The following is a 19,916-nucleotide window of genomic DNA, read 5'->3' as shown; positions in this document are numbered from 1 at the left end:
GGTTCAGAATTCCAAGTAAGTCAGCTACATATTGATATTTTTCGGTGAATGAACAAGGAAAAGAACAAGGATAGAAAAGTGACACAGTGGCAAAGAACTGCACTAACCCACCCCGGTCAGACACCGGAATAACTGCCTAAAGTGGGAAGGGCAATTTTAGGTTTCCATGAGCTGCTGGCTCTTTGTTGTGCGGTTGGGCTTTTTATTTTTCTCCTCCTTTCCCGCTCTTTAAACTTGTCTAAGGGAGGACTGGAAAGTATAAGAACCTTCAAGTCCTCCCCCATCAGCCATACCAATCAAAGATGAGCAGTCAACAAAGTACCAAGATATTCTTCTCACACGACACTCACAACAATTTTTTCAAGGTTACAAAGCTTTTCTCAGTTACTAATTGGAATCCATTTATCTCTTTCACCATTCCAATGGAGGTTTTTTTTTAATCCCTCAAAGGATGAATACCTTTAAATGATACCATCAGAAACATTAATAATAGCATTTTCCCCTTTGAGTTTAGAAAGCTGTTCAGAGCTCCAAATGGTCACTGGGCCAGTTAGGACACATCTGATTTACTCTTTAAAAGACCATCCACTTCCTATAACAAATAAGAGCCAGCATTTCCTGGGTACTTAGCATCGCCCTCTGTGTTTTTCGGGCATTGCTTTATTTAATCCTCGAAAGGAAGCTATCGAGCAGGTGAAATCACTTACCACCATCTTACAGATGAGGAGAGTGAGGCACATAGAGCATGAAGGATCTGCCTGAGAGAAAGGGTGTCTCTCCCTTTCAGAGGCCAGTAAGTAGCTGCACAAGACGACAGTTAATGATTCACCCACAGCCCTTGGGGAGCTCCTTTCAGTAGGGCCAACACATGCACTTAACACATTCTCTTTCTCTCTCTCTCTCTCCTTCCCTCTTTCTCGGTCTCTCTCTCTTTCATCTTCAACTCTTCTTCACCCAGGCAAGAGGCGGGTGTCCAGCAAATTGCTTGGCAACGCGCGTAGGAAACTCCATCCAAAGCCCGGGTCTGCCGGGTCCAGGCCGCCTCTGGGCGCTGTCCAGCGGGCAGCGCGCCTGAGAGGCCAGGCAGGGGTCCTGTCTCCGGACACCCCGAAGGTGGGGCGGAACGCCAAGGCCGGGATTTCACGCGGGGGTGGGAGGGGAAGGCACCGTCCCCAGGGACACCTGTTGTCGCCTCCCCACTCGGGCCAATAAAGATGTCGCGGGGACTCACATTTCAGGGAAGACACCCGTCCGCAAATAGTGTCCGCGTAGGGATGAGGGGTTCGCAGGTGTCTTCCCCGACAACCCCCCCACCTCGCCCACCTTGGGCGGGCTCACCTCACCCCCTCCCACCCCTCGACGCCGCCGGCTGGTGGAAATGTCGCGCCTCCCCGGGGCTCCGACCGAGGAACGCGCGGAGGTGTGGGGGCCCGCGGGGCGAGGGGCAGGGCCCGCGGGGCGAGGGGCAGCACCCGCGGCGCTAGGACCTCGCGGGCGGCCCGCCCCCGCCCCCACCCCTCGCTCGCTCCACCTGCGGAGCCCCACCGGCGAGGCACGCTCGCCCTCCACCGCGGGACGCGGGCGCTGTTACCTGCGACGCCTCCTGCAGGCTCTCAAGTGTCGGCCGGAACGCCGCCGCGGTAGAGCCAGCAGGGCTGGCCGGGGAATCGTCGCCCGGCCCCGCCGCTCTCGCTGCCCTCCCTTGCGGCCGCAGCGCCGCCGCCTGCTCCCGACTCTCCAGGATAGCTCCGCGCCCGCCGGCTCCTGGCGCCGCTCCCGCCGCTCCTGATTGGCCGCGGCGCGCGCCCGAGCCGCGCCCTGATTGGGTGGCCGGGAGCCGGGGCGGTGGGACGGGCGGGGCGCAGCCTGGATCTGCTCCCGGTGCCCCCGGCGCAGCTGCCTCGCGTCCCCGCTGCACCTCCGGACCGAGATCCAGACACGAAACCGGGATCCTGCCCCTCTGCGCCGAGTGAGGCCGGTTGTGGAGGCACGGGCTGGAGCGGAAAGTAGCGCAAGTAGCGTGGGGGTGGCGGGGAGTGGGGATCGCCTTGGAGTCTGTCCCACACCCCACACCAAGGCTGGACGGTGGAGATCCTTGCTTCTCCGGCCTCACTCCTACATGGGGTTTTGACTTCGTGTTCATTTTTATACTTTTTACTGAAAAAAAAAAAGGCGTAGGACACAGGACAGTGGCTTGTAAACAGTGGGCGCCAAATTGTGTTTGTGGACTTAGGTTGGACTTGACGCACAATCTATTTCTGTGTGGTCCAACCAGAGTTCGCAAAAGGGAAGCGACTTGTGCGAGGTCCTAATCGCGTTAACAATTTAGTAAGAGCGAGAAAGATGGTGAGATAGATCTTCATTTACAAGGACCTTAATACTTAGCTAGGGAGATAAGGTTAAATGATAATGGTAATGGTAATAATAATAATAATTATAATAATAATAACCCTAACTTTTCTATGGCACATATTGTTTGCCGGGCACTTTTCTAAGTGCTTTGCATATATTAATACATAAGCACAATAAACAGCTGACCTAAAGATGTCCACATGTCCTGTGAAACGTGTGACCAAATGACATCAGCCTGGAGTGTAAGAGATTTTCATCTGGAAGACACACCAGCAGTCATTCCACACTGCAGGTAAGAGGCACAAGTTAGAACGGAGAAAGAGCATAGCGAATTAAAATTGTTCCTATCTTCCATTTCTTCTCCCATAGTTCTTTAGCCCTCCCAACATTTTGTCTCACCTGAACTGGGCCTTTCTAAAGAATAAGAAGAACCACATAAATTCAGGGTTCTGCCAGAACTTTGTTTTACCACTCATAAAAGGAGCCCCCTCTAAGCATCCAGGTAACAGTGAGTAGAAAAAAGTAGCACAGTTTATATTTTAGCATCTTTGACTTTGGTTGCACTAATACCTTGAAAACAAATATGTAACCATTTTCCTACAAGTATTTCCTCTAGTTCTATTCTCCTATGTTGACAGAACTCTAGAGGGAGAAATTTGGGTTGGTAGAGAAAGACGGGAGTGAAAACCAGCTTGACTGACTCTGCACAGCTTGATTTTTACCCTAGAGTAAGCTTAACATCATTTACTTTGAGGAGCCCAGGACCCTAGAATTAAATTAGCTCAGTTTTCCCAGTTTATTTCAATGGATGAGCGATCAGTTCACTCTATATTGAAAAGATGGACTGGCCTGGGTGGAGCCTCACCTGATAGGAACACCAGAGCAAAATAGACTGTGTGAGGAAGGTTCTTATACCAGCATCCCTCTCCAAGCTTCAGAAGCACATGGAGACATCAGCCCATCATTCCAGTTGCTCACTTTCATAGCTGTGGCTTTTGCCAAAGCAGAAGTTCCATTTGGATTGGTCACACTATCACTCCAAAGAAGAAAGGCTACTTTAGGTGGAGAACTATGTTGACCCAAGATAATTTCTTAAATCAATAGCCCTGGTTGCATCACACTAAACTCAGCCTTCTGAAGGATGAGAAGTGAAAGAAGAATCTGGATTCCACTATGTCTACCCTGGAATCTTCTTGTGGGCAGGAACTGTTTATGACTCTGTCTGTCCCCTATCTCATCTCACAAAATGTTTGCTTAGTTGTTCCTCCTGCATCACATTTCTGTGGTGACTCCTATTTAGCACTCAAGAATCCATGAAAATGTCCTGTCCTCGGTGAGGCTTTCACTAACTCTCCCAGGCAAAGGTAGTGATCCCCTTGTCCCTGTCATATTCTCGTTCCAGTACAAAGCAACAATATTCCAACTCATTTCCAATGCCCGGCCTAGTACATGGAACTCAGGAGTGAGTACTCAACAAACTTGAACTGATTGCCTAAATTCCTTACCGGTAATAGAGTGGCATTAAGGAGACTGGGGCCACACCCCTATGCCATTCAACAGGGCATCCTCCAGTGCCAGGCTGGCTGGATATTTGATGTGAGTCAAAGTGATCATCTGCCCAGTCTAATAGTGAATAGGTAGTTTCTATATGTTAGGCACTGTCAGGTAAAGAGAAGAATAAGGTCTGAAATCTACACAAGATGAAATGATGCAGCTAATTTAGAAAATGGTTTGGTGGTTCTCAAAGAGTTTAACAGAGGCCCAGTAATTCTACTCCTTGGTACATACTCAAGAGAATTTAAAACATATGCCCATGCACAAACTTGTACGTGAATATTCTTAGCAACATTATTTATAATAGCTATAAAATTGAAACAACCCAAATATCCACTAGCTGATGAATAGGTGAACAAAATGTGGTACATCCATACAATGGAATATTATTCAACCATAAAAAGGAATGGAGACTGATATATGCTACAAAATGGATGAACCTGGGAAATATGCTAAGTGAAAGAAGCCAGAAACAAAAGGCCACATGTTGTATGTTTCCATTTACATGAAATATCCAGAATAAGCAAAATCTATATAGACTGAAAGCAGATTTGTGGTTGCCAAGGGGTCAGGGGAAGGAGAAATGGAGAGTGACTGCTGAGTGGATATGGGGTTTCCTTTTGGGTTGATGAAAATGTTCTGGAATTAAATAGTGGTTATGGGTGCAAAACTTTGTGAATATACTAAAAACCACTGAGTTGTAAAAAGCAAAACAAAACGTGTACACAGCAGGCATTCAGAGAGTTTGGAAACCATCAATGAAGAAAATGTTAGTTAAATCCTGAAGTGTTAGTAACCAACAGTGTGAAGTGTAGAAGAACAGAAAGGCCTATAAAACACAGTTAAAAGTTGGCTTGTTTCACCTCCGTGCTCCCACCTTCAGCAACCGAGAGGGGATTTACTCCATAGATCCACATTGTCCAATCAAACATTCTATGCTAATGGAAATGTTCTTTAGCTGAGCTATCCAGTTTGGAAGCCACTAGCATATGTGGCTATTGGACACGTGAAATGTGGTTAGTACCACTGAAGAACTGAATTTTAATTGCATTTAAATTTAAATAGCCACATCTGGCTATTGGCTACTCTCCTCTAAGTATAGCTTTTGCTGGTTTAGAGGACTGAAGTCATCTTAACTGACCATACGGAAAAATACTGGAGGGTATCGGAGTGGGAGAGTCAATGTCTTTATGTTCCATAGCCCGACTCCAACCTGTATCCACTAGAAATCCTTCAGTAAGATCTCACTGCTCCCACCCTTCTCCCTTCTATGAACTCTTAATGAACTTCAGTCAATAATACAGCATTTGGTTTTGTTTTTATGGCAAGGTGCTTCCATTCCACAAATATTTATGGACCACGCACTCTGTGGAATTCTGGGAAGAGGGATTGTAGACAACGTCAGCCAAATTCCAAAGGGCTGGTCTCAAGAAGGCAGGCAGGGAGAAGAGACAAGAGAAATCCCTCACAAGGACCTGGCTCCTTACTCCCTTTCCTCCAGTATCCCCCATACACACACACACACACACACACACACACACACACACACACACACACACACACACACACACACACACACACACTATTGAGTGGGAAATATTGCTATTAGGATGCTGAAGTGATATTGAAGAATATTTAGATTTCCTGTTTCCAAGCCAAGCCTTGTAACATCCTTAACTCCTTCAATACACCTTCGAGTTCATGTTGATCTTTCTCTTCTTTGAACTTTCACTGAATTTGAAATCAATAGAATGTAATGACTTTCTAAGTGTTCTTCCTTAATGTGGTGTCCCCACAGCAAGATTCATTTGTTGCACAAATGTTTATTGAGCTCTGCTTATTTTTATGCCAGAACAGTCCTAGGAGCTGTGGATAAAAAGAAAGATAGGGTCACTGGGAAGTTTAGAGCCTAATGAGGAGGCACACAAAGAAATTATTCTGCAAAGTTTGGCCTAAATGTGTAGGAAGTTTCACTGAAAGCAGAGGGCAAGGAGCAACTGGGTGTACACAGAGAAATCAGGGAAGGTTTCTCAGAGGAGCTGACATTTAAACTAAAGGAACTTGAAGGATGAGTAAGTTTTTTTAAAACATTTTTAAAAATGTAATTCATTTATACTGCCCACCTTCCAAAATTGCATTTGAGGTAGTATATTGGAAGTTTTGAGGACCAATGTTTGAAAGAATGAATTAACATCAAGATCCAGCTCAACATCTGTGACAGTGTTTTGCATTGCTGACAAGGGTACTAACTGGACGGTCATTCTTGCTGCCCTCAAGGCTGATTCCTGAGTGCAAAACAAAATAAATATAAGGCTCTCTGATCTCAAGGAATTCAAAATCTCTCTTCCTCTACTATTGCAATATCCTTCTTGCCGGTCTCTTGTGTTTAATCTTATTTTCTTCTTTTCCAGTGTATCCCAAATCTCAGTCATTTGTGTCTCACTGTCACCAGTCTTTCCATATCCATGTATCATCTGCACTATCATGTACTTGTTTCTTTACATTGGCTCTCCTCTAGCTCAGCTTCATTGAAAAGGAATTTTTATCTCATTATCATCCGTGAAAAACAAGTATCACTTGCCATAAATAGAATGTTAACCACAAAAATAGTACAATGAAAGTAAAACCACATTATCTAATCTTAGCTTAGTTGGCTGCCAAAGTTCTGAGTTTGAGGCCCTGCTCTTTCTTTCATAAAGAGAAAGATTATCAAGACTTAGAGAGGTATTAAAGACATCAGCAACAAAGTGATCATTTCTCCTTGGCTAAATCAAACAGACTGAAAGAGAATTGCAAAAAGAATAACTCTCTCACTACATGAGCTAATGAAATTTAATATCCCTTTTCCATTCCACTTACAACCAGCTTCTGCACCAAATAAAGTCTGCTCACGCTGGGTACCACATATTTGTAAACACTGCTCTGATCCATCCCTCTCATAGGTATCAATGATCCAACTCAATGTGATTATTTCTCTCCCCTATTCAAAATCCTTCAATAGCTCTTCATTACCTAAGGGAAGAAATCTTAGTTCCTTACCATGGGCTACAAGATCCTCCTGGATCAGGCTTAGCTTACTTCTCCACCTTCAACTCTTATCCTCTTTAACTTTATTCCACCAATACAGAACTATTTGTAGTTCTCAGAGTGCACCATAGACTCTCATGTCTCTGTGCTATTCCCTCTACATGGCATGCTTTCTACATGAGACATACAGTCTCACCCCAGACCCGCTGAGTCAGAATTTCTCAGAGGGAGGCCTGAGAAGTTTTTAGGGATTTGTATTTTTAATAAGTGTCAGGTAGTTCTTCTTTTTTTTTTAAATTTTTAAAATGGCATGCTGTTCCCCAGCTACACCCATCTTATCATCTTTCATTTCCCTTCTGTGCTCATTTCTATTTATCTGCCTAGTACCCTACAGATACACAGACATACACACACGTGCACACAGCAAGACATATCAGCTCCAAACCACAACAGGATTCCTTCCAAAACACCTGCCTCTTTTTTTTCTGGGGGATCTTCATCCACTGCCTCACCCATGTGTCTCTGGCAGGCACCGACAAGTTCTCACATGACTCCACACCTCTTATCACAGCTGGTTGGTCTACAGGTAGTCCACTGAATGAAGGTGAGCCAGCCAGAGTTCCTGAGAATTTCCTATAAAGAGCAAAAAATTGGCATCACTCTTTCTCTAAGATGCAGAGAGAAACAGGCAAACAAAGCAGAAAGGGATTCTCCACTCCATTTGTGCCGCAGACCAGCTATTTCCTTGCCCCTCCTTCTTTCAGGTCATTCACCTTTTCCTTTTATGTTGTGAAAGAGACCCAATATCTTTACAATTCAGTCTTTTTCCTAAACTATTTTTAGTTGAGTTTGTTATTTATAACCAAGTATCCTAATACATTCCTAATCATCCTTGAAGTCCCAACACAAATGCTACTCTTTTGTGAAGCCTTCCCTGTCTCTTCCAAGCCAACAAAGATGCCCCTTCTTTTATGCCTTCCTGCATCTTGTAACACTGGACCCAATTTCCAACAAGTATCTTTGTCATCTAGACATTTTTGTGTGAGAAATGGTGTTCTGTCCTCTTTGCCTGTTTTGATTATTCCATTTACCACCTGATGGGAAGGGAAACTTAGAACATAACAACCTATTGACACTATGCCCTAAGTAAAGTCGATATTGAGTGAAAAAAGGGCTTTTAAGTTTCAGCTCTTCCACTATGAAGAATTTTTTTTAACCACGTTGAATCCTAAGAAGAACTTTAAAAAACTGCCAACTGCAAGAACTCTCTTCTGCTGCCCAACCAGGATGGAACTAGAAATGCACCCCATAAACAGCAACCACCAAGGGGGAGATGGTACCTAGATATGCAGCAGAAAAGACTGAGGAACACACAGAGGGGAGATTCAGAGAAAGAAGGGAGGTCTGGGAGAGAAGGGACTGTAGGATCCTATCTGTCATTGAATCTCTGTGAATGAGAGGCAGGTCCATAAAGGAATGTTTTCCACCATCCATGAATGTCCATCTGCGATCATACTTGGCCAAATAAGATTGAATTCTCTTAGGTAATTGATTGGACCTATGCACCCTTTCGAATGTTACTAGGCATCATGGGGTCATATCTGTTTGCATATTTATCTCATTTCTAGGCTGGAAGCTCCTTTTCAAAAGAGACTCTTTCAATCTTGGCATGTTGGGCATTAGCGTCTAGCCCACTCTTGAGTTGGATGCTTATAGCCTATATTTAAGTTAGGAATGCTTTCCAGCTGCAAGTATCAGAATAACCAGTTATAATGGTTCAAGCAGTAAAGACATGTAATTATCTGACATGAACAGTCTGAATGCTGGCAGCCCCGAGGTACGATGTTCCATGACATCTAAAGGACCTAGGCTCTTTCTGTTGTTCCACCCTTGGCTTTTTGGCTTTATCTTAGGCTGCTTGTCTTATGAATGCAAGATGGTTGCCACAACTCCAGGTAGCTCATCTTCAGAAAAGCATATACAAGAAAGGAAGAAAGTGGACTGAGCTGGGAGAGAAGTTTTCCTTTATCAGGGAGGAAAATCTTTCTCAAACACCCCTTCCTCTCCATCTGGTAAACTTCCCTTTATATCCCATTGGCTAGAACTGAGCCGCATGGCCATCCCTAGCTACAAGAGAGGCTCGCAAAACTAGTGCAGTCTAGGACTTTTCCATAACTGTGAAAAGTACTTGTATTGCTCGCAGTATCACCCTTAGACAGGTAAATGGGGCACTGGCTTTCCCCACAATTTTCCTATTTGTTCTGGAGACTGGCTAGGGCTAACGTGCTATCTAGGTGGGGTATCTTGAGCCTAGGCAAATATCCAAATGTACCTCTTCCCTCATTACATTTCTTGTTTTGGGCACTCTTGGACCCTCTATTCTGCACATGGAATTGATGAGAGGCCCTGAAAAGCTCTTAGATTCATACCTATGGGATCTCTTTAGTAGCCCATGGCTGGCTCCTCCATCTAGGAGAGTGACCTGGAACACAGATTGCCTCACTGGCCTCTGTGTTTCTTCCTTTGCAGGACTGCCCAAGATTGGGCTGCCAGAATGGTGCTGGCATGCTGATTTGGGGTGACTCTCACATCATACACAGGATGAATTTAGGGGTCTGGGTTACTGACAGTTCTCTGCCAAATGTTGGCTTAAACTTCATGTGTAGGCCCATGCATTGGTCTTGACTGGCCATATTCCAACTGCAGTGCTGCTTCTGGTCTACCTGAGGGCAGCTGGGGTGGGGGCAGGCAGTCTTCACTCTGTGCTGTCACCCAGGACAGTTACCCCATCCTTTCCATGGGTTCCCCACCAGGTTTTCAGGGGTGGTGAATCCGTCCCAGGGATTTCCAGCTCCACAATGCCAGCAGGCCCTTCTGATTGGGGTCCTCTCTTGCCTCTGACCGATGCAGTGACATCTTGCCCTCCCTGGTCAGTCTTCAGCCATGTAGATGAGGGGTGGATGTTCCTTGTGCTCTTCTCATCCATCCTCTCCTCCCCACTAGGGGTAGTGTGTGCAGCAGGGGTGTGGTCAACACTGAGAGAGATAGCATTCTAGGAATGCAGTGATTAGATAAGTGGCGTTCAAGAGAAGACCTGGCTGGAAGAGGTGTTTTCTACCTTGATAAGGTTGCTGTGAGAGTCAGATGAGATTGAACCCCTGAGAATCCTTTGTGATATATACAACTGCACACAGATATTATTTTTATTAGTTTTACTTGAAATATAAGAAAACTAAGAAGGAGGAAACGAAATGACCCCCCAAGATAAAGAGGCACCATGGGAATATTTTTGGGAGGGAAACCTGTAATTTTAGACAACCTGGGATTGACCCCCAGCTCTGCCTCCTCCCAGCTGTGGGATGCTAGTTTGGTTTCTGAGCCCTGGTTCCATTTTATAAAGTGGGGATAACAATATACCTACGTTGGAGGATTTGGGTGAGCGTTGAATGAGGAGATGCTTGTAAAGAACTTAGCACTGTTTCTGACATATAGTAGATACTTGATAAATATTAGCTATTATTCTTATTTTACTACACAGATATTTGTAGCAGAGCTACACATCTCCTGGGATACAGCCCTGCTCTGCACTAGAAGTAAATTACAAGAAAGAATTTTCAAAATGAGATTGACAGAGGGGCGCCTGGGTGACTCTCAGTTAAATGTCCACCTCTTGGATTTGACTCAGGTCATGATCTTAGGGTCGTCTCCGTGCTCAGCATGAAGCCTGCTTGAGATTCTCGCCCCCTGCCCTTCCCCCCACTTGCAAGTGCATACTCTCTCTCTCTCTCTAAAATAAAATCTTTAAAAAAAAATGAGTTTGACAGAGGCTGCACCGATATGTTAGGGTATCTGGCATTTGAGAGATGGGTGGGAGCACAGATTGAGAGCCAAGAGGCTTGGGTTTGAATCCTGGCTCAGTCATGTAATAGTTGTAAGACCCTTGGCAAATTGCTTAGCCTCTCTGTGTCTCAATTTCTTCACCTGTAAAATGGGTCCTTGAGAGGGGTAAGTTAAGGTACATTAAGTGTTTAGGATGGTGGGTGGCACATGGTATTAGAAATTATTCAATACTGGGGTGCCTGGGTGGCGCATCTGACTCTTGATTTCAGCTCACGTCATGATCTCAGGGTCATGAGATGGAGCCCCATATGGGGCTCACGCTGGGTGAGGAGCCTGCTTAAGATTCTCTGTCTCCTTCCCCCTCCGCATCTCCCCTTACTTGCCCCTTCTCTAAAAAAAACCCCAGAAATTATTCAGTACTATTAATATTATAATTTTGAATTCATTTAAAATTCAAAATAAAGTTTGTTCTTAAAAATCCCAATTGGCTTTTATTTCAAGGGGCCTGGATTTTAGCAACCGGAAAAAAAGAATAGCACAGAGATACATCCCATGTCTACGTGCCATTGCCTATGCTGTCCCTTTGCCTGAAATCCCTCCTTTTGGCCCATAAAACCAGTACATATTCTCCACTCCCCCCGGGGCCAGAGCTCATTCTCTCCTGCTCCCATCTCTCAAACGGGACTGATGTCTCCTTTTTTAGTCATCTATGTATTTCCTGACATTCCTGATAAATATTTCTTAAATGGAAAGCTGAAAGAGAGTAAGGTGCATCATTTTAAACTCTTGTATTTTGTAGGCGAATGCAGAATTGTGATTCATCGTGGAACTGACACGCTTCCTGTCAGAGGATGAAAGGACAGGCGGAGGCCTTCAGGAGATGGTGCCTCTAAACCCCAGGGGGAAAACACGCGAAGAATAACAAACCATCCCATCTTTAACGAGAAAGAGCTCCAGCTTGCATGGCTGCAACAGTCAGGTAATGTGAACCAGAGTGGGCGGTAGGTCCAGGAGAGTTTTCATCTGAATCCCAATTCTGTCATTCAGTGGCTGGTGGGCCTTCGAACCAAACGTCTGAGCCTATTTTCTTACCAATAGAATAAGGGCAATACCAGCCTCAAGGGGGAACTTCAATGATGAAATGAGTTAGTGCAGTGCCTGGCACATAGAAAATGCTTAATGAACTGTTAAGTGAATGAATGGTGCTTTAAAACAAAACAAAAGAGCACCGTTATTGGCTGAAGCTACATGACCCTTAAAAGCACAGCATTGCTTAATCTTGTACACAACTTGTCCTTCTCAGCATATCGTTCTGCACATCGTCCGGGGCGGGGCGGCTTCTCAGACACTCAATCTGGGGCTAATCTGCAATCAAGAAGCCCAGGCAGGCGGAGATTTGGCAAACCCCTTACCCAAGCCCTTCTCCTCTCCAGCTGGCTCAGAAAAGCTTCCATGGCAATGACAAGAACCTACTCCCTTTTATTGTTTTTCTTTTCCCAGTGATGGAGCAATCACATGATTTCAACAGGAAAAACAACTCTGGACTCCGACTGTTTGGATTGAGCCACAGACTTTCTGGTCTCAGTCCCTGGAGAGAAAAGACATTCCCAGTGCTGGTGGGATGGGGGACGGCTGGACGACAAGCCTGGCCGGCACATGCTCATACCAGACTGGCCAACTGAACAGGTTCTGTCTCAGGATCAAAAGCAATTCTTTTTTTTTTTTTTTAAGATTTTATTTATTTATTTGACAGAGAGTGAGAGAGGGAACACAAGCAGGGGGAGTAGGAGAGGGAGAAGCAGGCTTCCCGCAGAGCGGGGAGTCCGATGCGGGGCTCGATCCCAGGAGGATCATGACCTGAGCCGAAGGCAGACGCTTAACGACTGAGCCACCCAGGTGCCCCTCAAAAACAATTCTAAAGAGGAGCTCATATTTCCTGAGTGCGGAGGACCAGGCACTTTACAGGTGTTGTCAAATTTAATCATCACAACACTCTGAAAGGAGTGTTCATTATCTTCATTCTATCAGCGAGGAGAATGAGGCTCTGAGAGGGACCCCTGAGGAGCACACAGGAGTCAAAAGCTTTGCTAGAATTCCACACATTTTACAAGCCCCCAGAGCCTGTGTGTTATCTCCTGGCCCCACCAAATCCTAAAGAGCCCAGGATCTCCTGGGACCTGGGGGCCAGTGGAAATGCAAGTTCTGAATTACTAGGTCCAGGATAGGGCATGAGACTCTGCATCTCTAACAGGCTTCCAGGGGATGCTACAGATCCAGGGGCTTTAACTGAAGTACCCACTGGTCTTACCCCAGTGGTCTCCCACCTTGGCCGCACATTGGGATCACCTGGGAGCTTTCAAAATGCTGATGTCTAGGCCCCATCCTAGACATTCCAATATGATAGGGTACAGCTCTGCGTAGGACTGCCGAAACTCCCCGGTGACTGCTCAACGGCTGGTGGCCTCCGGGGCCCACCAGACCGCCCTTCGCTGAGGGGCAGGGAGTACTTTCTGCAGGCTCCTGAGGCTCGGGGATCACCCTGCGCTCCCCTTTCCCAGACACGGAGGCTCTAAGGCTGGGCTCTGAGGTCGCCCTTGCAATGGCCTGTCTCAGCAAACTCCCAGCCTAGGACGAGGCCAGAACGGCCACCTGTTTCCTTGAAATAGTTCGCAGCTGTGCTGGTGACCTCACCGCCCTGGCTCTGCCTCTGGCCAAGCTGCGATCCCGAAAGCCCTTTTCCCCAGTCCTGAATTCAGGGCGGCTTCGGGCTCCCCCGCGCGGCCGGGCAGGGGAGGGAGAGGAGCCCCTGGCGAGGCTGGAGCTGCGGCGGAGGACCTGGCCGCACCCGCACCAGGGGACCCAAGGTGGCCAGACTGTGAGCGCGGCGGGGCAGCCTCGCCCGCGCCTCCCTCCCCAGCACTGGGGAACTGATGAAATCACACCTTCTCCTCCCTTTCAATGACGTATAAACAAACAAACGTTGGAGTACCCAAGAGAAAACGGAAAGGATGTCTCCTCTTCCCCTCACGCTTCCCAGAGGCAACCACAAGTTTCGGTGGGGCTCATAGCCATCCAAACCTTTTGCTATGCATAAATATGTATATGTACACAGACACGTAATTACTGTGTTATAAACAAAAGTCACCATGTAACATTTTCCCAAACACTATCTTTGATATCTTTTCCATACATACACACACACACATACACACACACACACACACATTATTTTAGTGTGTCTCAAACTTGTCTGGGAATCAGAATCTCCTGGGGGCACTTTTTAAACACACAGTCTCACCCCAGACCCGCTGAGTCAGAATTTCTCAGAGGGAGGCCTGAGAAATTTTTAGGGATTTGTATTTTTAATAAGTGTCTTAGGTAGTTCTTTTTTTTTTTTAATTTTTAGGGGCACCTGGCGGGCTCAGTTGGAAGAGCATAGAACTCTTGATCTCAGGGTCATGAGTTTGAGCCCCATGTCGGGTATAAAGATTACTTATTTTTTTTTAATTTTTAGAAGTTGAGATGTAATTGACATATAACATTGTATTAATTTTAGGTACATTTCAGGTGGTTCTTATGGAAAATGTCTTGCCTTTTTAATAGTTGTATATGTCCAATATAAGAATGTACCATTGTTTAGTTATCAGTCCCCAATTGTTGAACATTTAAGCTGTTTCCAGTATTTTCTTCAAACTATACACAATACTATAAACTGTACTATAGTGCTGCACTGTACAGGTACTCATGAGTGTGTTTCTGAAGGAGAGTTTCCAAGGAGCAGAATAGCTAAATCTCAAGCTTCCCCTGAAACTTCTTTTCCCATCTCAGAGTGTTTATGTTTGAAACATGGAACCTCATAGCAGGACAAAGTTGAAAACCTGCATGGTCAAGACCACAGAAAATATAATGTGAGTCACAGACATCATTTAAGATTTTCAGTAACCACATTCATTTTAGTAATATATTTTATTTAATCTGATATATCAAAAGTATTATCCCAACATATAATCGAGTGAGAATTATTAATAAAATATTTTACATTTTTCATGCTAAATCTTTGAAAATTGGTGTGAGTTTTACCCTTGACAGCACACCTCACCTGAAACTAGCCACATTTCAAGTGTTCAGCAGTCTCATGGGGCAAATGACTACTGTACTGGACAGTGCAGATCTAGATCTTTTATTTGACTGGGGAAATATTAAGGGGGCAGGAAATGAACAATTGTGTAGCATCTACAATGTACTTGTCCCTGAAGGGGCACTTAACATTCATTATTGTTAACTGAGGGGTGAGATTTTTGCAGAGGATTAAGCTGAATAATAGTTCAGGTTAAATACGTTGTCTCTTCAAAACAACCCTATGAAGAAGACAGGGCATGGGTTATTAGGATGTCCATTGTTTCAACTCGAGGTTGATAATTTGTGTAGATCACAGAGCCACAAACACAGAGGAGGAACCAGAATCATATCTTTAGATTTCAGAGCCTATGCTTTTTTTTTTAATCCCACAGATATCTCCACGACAGTTGTTCAAAATCCATTCTTACATTAATGGTGAAGAGAGACCTAGCAACAAATTAAGAGAATTACGAGAAGTCACCTCATCAATCTAAATACTGTGCCGTTCTGTAGACTCGTAGTTAAAAACGTGTGCTGACGCCTCCTGGTGGAAGTCAGAGTTACTGCAAGGCACTGGTAAATTGGCGTCTGTGGGCCTTCCTAGTTCACGAACTGAATATACAAAAATATGACAACTATTACTTAAAGGTTATTGGAATAAAAAAATGGATTCCTTCTACTGGGAAAAGATGGGAATCATTGATGTAGATTTTTTGTCTCAGACTGTCAGAGGGACGGTCACAAACTGAATAGTTTCAGGTTCTGTTTTGGATATCTTCTTTTTTAAAAAATTTTTAAAGTGTATATGATTGTACTTGGTCATATCTCAGTTTCTAAGTTTACTAGTGGGTGTGTTAGTGTGTCTATTCTCTGGCTAGGGTGTCAACTCCTCAAGGGAGAAAGACTTGGAACCCTTAATTTAAGGCTCTGGACATTCTGGGCACTTGAATGAATATTATTGATTGCCTGGGGAAAAAAATGGGTTAAGAGCACAAAATAAATATGGCGTTTGTAATGGAATCTATTGATTCTGCCCGCCCTAAATCCTTTTCTTTCCCCCTCAAACCACACAGCCCTAGTGAGGCTGTCAGTCAGTACCCTGCTTCGGGCTGAGGGGTTGGCCTAGAGATTTGGCTCTTTATAGAGTGACAGGGCTAATGCTTCATCTTCAACAGCTGGGCTAACAATTTCAATTAGCTAGACCTTTAGTCTCTCTAATGTTTCAGCTTTTTCTAGTATGATTCTGAGACCTTCCTCCCCCACCCCCAGCCTAATGAAAAATTCCCTTTTCATTATTTCCAGAATAAATCTAAAATATAATGTATTACATTTCCATTTAATTCTGCTTCCATTTGGAAATTTGAACAAGTTCTCATAAGGATCAAAGGAATGGGAGCCTTCTAGTTGTCAAATGTACAACCAGTTATTTTCCTCCAGAGATCAAAATGACAACTAACAACTAAATTGATAAGAATTGTCTTTTAAAATGTTATACTACAATTTGGTAACCCCCAAGGGTTTTGGACACCAGCAAGAGCTGTTAGGTGAGGACAAAGAGAAACCCTTTGTGAAGAAAGTGGATTGGCTTCAGACTGGTGCCTATTGAAGCTGGAAGACTAGAAGTTCAGGCTTCTGGTGCTAGAGCCACAATTGTACCCCCTTTAATTATTAACTATCATTGCAGCAGGCTGACATGGGGAATTAGGTCCTCCATCATCCAAGAGAGACCTACTGAGGTCAGCTGCCCCGCTAACCCTATGGGTCCTACCCCTTATGACTTCTCCCTCCCTACCAGCTCCATGCTCCTGACCCATCACAACCCCTCACTAACCCCAACACCACAACAGGAGGGGCTACATTCTGACCTCCATCCACAGATCCTCAGACTGTGTCCCCACTCTTAGCAAGGATACATTGACTATAGAAAGATCTGGGTCCTTCCACCAAAGCTAAGGTAGCAGAACTGAGTTATTTTTGAAGACCATATATGCAAGCACTAAAAAATCAAATACTGGGGCGCCTGGGTAGCTCAGTCGGTTAAGCGTCTGACTCTTAATTCCAACTCAGGTCATGATCTCAGGGTCGTGGGATCAAGCCTCAGATTGGGCTCCTCGCTCAGCAGGGAGTCTGCTGGAGTCTCTCTCTCTCTCTCCATCTGCCTCCAACCTCCACCCTGTGCTCTCTCTAAAAAAATCTTTTTAAATCTTTAAAAAAATCGAGTATTGACAAATTCAAGGTGATATGACAACAATACCAACACAATTATGTCACCGCTTTTGACTGTGGACAAGCTACCATATTCATAGTGATTCCACAACCTATGAAAAGAATGTCAGTGACCTCCATGGTTTTTTGAGTTTTGCTCATGATTTTATACAAGTTAATCATCAACAAAATGCCCTAGTAGTGACTTTTGGACTAAGCCATGGGTTTTATCAAGAGTGGAATCAGCACTGAATGCATGAATCCATACTTAACACTCACTCAATACCTGTTGATGGCAACCTGATGAGTAAATTTAGAAAAGAGCTTAATGAGGCTTCATCCAAATGGGTGGCAACCTTAATGGCAGAAGGAGGAAGGATCCAGCACACTGCACATGTAAAGAGCTCCTCACTGTCTTATGATATTCCATGCCTAGGAAATGAATCATTGAAGGCAAGAATGTTGGTGGAAGTTTTGGCTGCAGGATATTTACCAAACCAGGCAGGGACTCTTTGCTCAAGAACAGAAGTTACTGTGGCAAGTGTGAAGTCATTGTATAAAACCACAGTGGGGATTCACATCTGGCCATGTGGGAGTTACCTGCGTGCTTGAGCAGAGAGATGAAAATGGGAAGTCCAGGAAGCTCCATTTTCGAGCTCGTCACAGAGTTTTCTTCCAGTTGGGGAGGTGTTATGGAAAACCCCTGGTGATAACATCCGACTCCTGTGTTGTCGACACAGAAAATGGGGACAAAAGCCACCTGCGGTTCTAGCAGGTCCTTAAATCCAACTACTGCGACAATGATCCTTCCATTGGTGATGTAAAAGGGGGACACTACTAGTTTTGCTAGCACTTTTTAAAGAAGATGTATGAAAAAGTGTAAATGCTGTTACATTCAGATTTTTTGCTTTTTTAAAAAAGATTTATTTATTTGAGAGGGAGGGAGAGTGTGTGCGCATGTGCATGGGAGCGCGAGTTGGAGGAGGGGCAGAAGGAGAGAAATCTCAGGCTGACTCCCTGCCCAGTGCCAGCTGACATGGGGCTCCATCCCAGGACCCATGAGATCATGACCTGAGTGGAAACCAAGGGTCTGATGCTTAACCAATGGAACCACCTAGGCGCCCCCGGTTTTTTTGTTTGTTTGTTTGTTTGTTTTTGCTTTTAATGGAATGTTTGTATAGGCAACATAATCACATGGTTCGGGGTATACAGTCCAAAATTTATCTCCCATCTCTGTCCTGTCATCACTCAGTTTTTTTCCTCTAAGCTCACCAATGTCACTAGGAGCACATATATTTTTCTCTTGTGGTAACTGAGGTACACACACACGCATATGCATTCTTCCTCTCCATTTTTACGAGAATAGCACCATTTTGTAAACATTCTGCTCCTTGCATTTTTCACTTAATATATTTTGGAGATCTTGACATATTAATATGCAGAAGGGCTCCTAATTTTTTTGTGGTTACATAGTATCATATTCCTTGGGTGTGGCATAATTTGACCAACCAGTTCTTACTGATGGACATTCACATGATTTCTCATCTGCTGTTAGCAGTAGTGCTGCAATCCCATTACACCATACATTCTCAACAGGGACCATATCACCCCTAAAGGGGTGTTAGTGTGTTCTTGGCAGGAGCAAAGAAATCTTCCTCTATTTATAAAGCACAGATATGCATGGTGTACACAAACACATATTCAGTATATGTGTGGTATTAAAATTTTATGAGGGTGGAGGCAGGTGATTAGGGGAAGAACACATCTACAATGGTTCCTTAGGATACTGGCCATGAAACAAAGTGGAGAAACACTAATACTGTCTCAGTCCCTGCTGTCAACAGGACATGGCATTGCCACGACTGGCTTACACCTGGCATGGCACATCTTCTGGAACGGAGCACGTTGATGTTGGAGCAAAGATGGGATGCCAGTGGCAGGAGGATGAGGGTGACTGTCTGATTTTAGTCCCCAGGCTGCTGGCATCTGGACCAGGCGCATCCTCCTCGGAGCACAAGGACCCTGGGAGCCTCCCTTCGACTCTGCCCTCAGTGTGTGGCCCAGGACATGGGATGGATGAATGAACACAGCTTTCCAGTGACAACCTTGCCTCTTTCTTGACTTATTCAAACATTTGAAATGTTAACATAGTTTTCTCTTGATTTTAGATTATCTAGATTTTAAGAAGTCCTCACAAATGTTGTCACTCAGTCAAAGTCTGTTTATTCCTCACTGCTGATTTACTCATTTGGCACCAATAACAGTTTAGGATAACCCTTAACCTCCCTTTGACATTCTTTGAGGAAAAGAGGCATGAAGGGGGAATGAATTTGCTAAGAGAGTAGAACTTAAATGTTCTCGTGCACAAAAAGAGAGAGAGATCCATTTGTGAGGTGATGGATGTATTAATTAACTAGGTGGGGAATCCATTCCCAACGAATATGAATATCAAACCACCACCATGTACACTTTAAATATCTTAGAATTGTATATGGCAATTATACGTCAACAAAGCTGAAATTGGAAAAAAAAAATCACAACTAAAAAAAAACTATTGTGGGTCCTTCTCCAGTTCAGATCTGGTTAACACAGGAGAGCATTTCTCCCCTGAAGACATATGGGGCTCACACATAGGTGAGCCTCCTTGTTCCCTTGGATCCCCTTTCTGGGGCACACACAGAGGTGAGGGAGCCATTTCCCTCACCACACCCAGCTGTTTCCTTTCTCAGTCTGTCAGACTTGTTTTCCTCCTCACAAACGATTGCCACCCCTTGCCCAGCCTTCCTGGGGCTGAATCGGCTTCCTGCTTCTGACCTGCG

The 19,916-nt window shown here is 44.8% G+C and overlaps 1 protein-coding gene and 1 long non-coding RNA gene across 10 annotated transcripts in view; one reads left to right on the top strand and one right to left on the bottom strand.

Moving 5' to 3' along the window:
• STON2 (stonin 2) overlaps positions 1 to 1,712 on the bottom strand; it is a 139,868-nt gene extending 138,156 nt beyond the window's left edge. For all 6 annotated transcript variants that reach the window (XM_027568963.2, XM_027568965.2, XM_027568967.2 and 3 more), the window contains exon 1: positions 1,592 to 1,712. The gene's annotated coding sequence lies outside the window, so the exon portion shown is untranslated. The remainder of the gene's footprint in view (positions 1 to 1,591) is intronic.
• A 192-nt stretch (positions 1,713 to 1,904) lies between these two features.
• Positions 1,905 to 19,318, top strand: LOC113910512. Of its 4 annotated transcripts, none has more exons than XR_003516076.2 (5): positions 1,905 to 1,969; positions 2,522 to 2,644; positions 11,573 to 11,752; positions 12,274 to 12,459; positions 15,285 to 16,168. It is a non-coding gene; the product is annotated as an uncharacterized LOC113910512 (long non-coding RNA). The 4 variants fall into 4 exon arrangements; XR_003516074.2 differs by lacking the exon at positions 1,905 to 1,969 and adding an exon at positions 19,066 to 19,318 and having other exon boundaries at positions 2,028 to 2,644; positions 15,285 to 15,468; XR_003516075.2 differs by lacking the exon at positions 1,905 to 1,969 and adding an exon at positions 18,942 to 19,054 and having other exon boundaries at positions 2,028 to 2,644; positions 15,285 to 15,468.
• The last annotated feature ends 598 nt before the right edge of the window (positions 19,319 to 19,916 follow it).

The sequence above is a fragment of the Zalophus californianus genome, chromosome 6, assembly GCF_009762305.2.
Source record: "Zalophus californianus isolate mZalCal1 chromosome 6, mZalCal1.pri.v2, whole genome shotgun sequence".
NCBI classification, from domain to species: domain Eukaryota; kingdom Metazoa; phylum Chordata; class Mammalia; order Carnivora; family Otariidae; genus Zalophus; species Zalophus californianus.
The sequence above is the reverse complement of the archived record's forward strand: the minus strand, read 5'-3'. Positions and strand labels throughout refer to the sequence as shown.